General features: G+C 42.1%; 1 pseudogene; it reads left to right on the forward strand.

Moving 5' to 3' along the window:
* The first annotated feature begins 203 nt into the window (after window positions 1-203).
* Window positions 204-927, forward strand: LOC116738191 (annotated as a pseudogene).
* Window positions 928-2,032: the final 1,105 nt, after the last annotated feature.

Consider the following 2,032-nt stretch of genomic DNA (forward strand, 5'->3'; position numbering starts at 1 on the left):
GCATTACCATACTACTAACAGACCGAAACTTAAACACCCCCTTCTTTGATCCCGCTGGAGGGGTCCTATCCCATGTCAGCACTTGTTCTGATTTTTTGGGTACCCGAAGTCTGCATCCTAATCTTGCCAGGTTTCAGAATAATTTCACACATCGTCACCTATTACTCAGGCAAAAAAGAGTCCTTTGGTTATATAGGAATAGTCTGAGCATTAATATCTATTGGCTTCCTAGGTTTCACTGTATGCACTCACCACATGTTCACCATGGGAATAGACGTTGACACACGAGCATACTTCACATCAGCCACCAGAATCATTGCTGTCTCCACAGGGGTAAAAGTATATCTGACTTGCCACCCTTCATGGAGGCCACATTAAATGATTCCCTGCTACGCTATGAGCCCTAGGCTTTATTTTCCTATTTACTGTAGGGGGCTTAACAGGCATTGCACTAGCAAGCTCCTCGTTACATATTGTTCTTCATGACACATGCTATGTAGTAGCTCACTTCCACTATGTATTATCAACAGGAGCAGTATTCGCTATTATAGGAGGGCTCACTCATTGATTCCCCCTACTTTCAGGAAATACTCTCAGTAACACCTGGGCAAAAATCCATTTCACAATTATATTTGTAGGTGTTAACACGACATTCTTTCCTCAGCACTTTCTCGGATTATCCTGAATACCTGGACATTACTTTGACTATCCAAATGCAATACAACTTGAAACACAATTTCCTCTATAGGCTCTTTCATTTCTCTAACAGTAGTAATATGAATAATTTTTATAGTCTGAGAAGCCTTCACTTCCAAACAAGAAGTAGCAATAGTAGAACTAACCACAACCAACCTCAAATGGTGGTGGCATGGATGTCCTCCTTCATATCATACATTTGAAGAGGCAGCCTATGTAACCTTAAAATAAGAAAGGAAGGAAGCACACCTCTAAAACTTCCTTCCCCAATACCTTTCAAATTACATAGCCTCTGAAAACTCTTTTTTGTTGCTGTTGTTTACTTGTTTTTGAGAGAGAGAGAGAGAGCACGCGCACAAGTGGGGGAGGGGCAGAAAGAGAGGGAGACACAGAATCTGAAGCAGGCTCCAAGATCTGAGCTGTCGGCACAGAGCCCAAAGGTGGGGGCTCGAACTCACGAACCACGAGATCATGACCTGAGCTGAAATCAGGTACTTAACCTCCTGAGCCATCCAGGCGCCCAGCCCATGAAAACGCTTGTAAGCCAGATCTATCTCAGAACTAAAAGAACATGAACAATCTAGAGGAAAATTATTCCACGTATACACAGATATCAAGAAAAACACTGCTTTCATCATGCCATCTCAAACACTTTCAAAGGCCTTCATTGCTTACATGGTACATTCTAGATCTCTTATTCAGTGTGCAGATTCTTCTGAAACCTGCTTCTAGCCATTTCAATCTTACACCCCAGTAACCTAAGCATCTAGCACATGGCTATCAGTTATCACCTCCAAAAATAAGTTGGATCTTTAGCCTACTCCAGTAAAAAATATTACTACCCCAGGAAAAAAAAAAGCCCAAAGTCCTTAACGTGTTATTAACAAGAAGTAGGGGGAGGGGACTGTCCTTACCCCACAGAACTCTTAATTTCTGTAGAAATTACTTGCTGTAGAGTCCCATGTCTTTCGCCATGCTGTGCCTTTACCTATAAGCTGTTCTCACCCACCTGGTGAAGCCTGGTCCTCTTCAACTGTCAACTCCTCAGTGAAGCCCTCCCTGACATCTTCAGCAGAGTTTGATGTTTTTGCTTTATGCTTTCTTAGTACTTTATTCCTATCTCTGCCTGCCTATCCCCTTAGACTACAAATTCACTTTTGGCGGGTGTCATGCTATCTGAGTATATTGGTATCTGCCACATAACCTGGTGCTGTGTCTTTCTGCTGAATGAATGAACCAGCAAAGGAATGAAAGGCCAATAATGCAAGGTAGTTAAGAGAAGTAATGCTAGACCGCTAATATTTTACTGTCTAACCCAAAAAATCTTAAACAGTGA

This window comes from Lynx canadensis, chromosome B4, assembly GCF_007474595.2.
Source record: "Lynx canadensis isolate LIC74 chromosome B4, mLynCan4.pri.v2, whole genome shotgun sequence".
In the NCBI taxonomy this organism is placed as follows: domain Eukaryota; kingdom Metazoa; phylum Chordata; class Mammalia; order Carnivora; family Felidae; genus Lynx; species Lynx canadensis.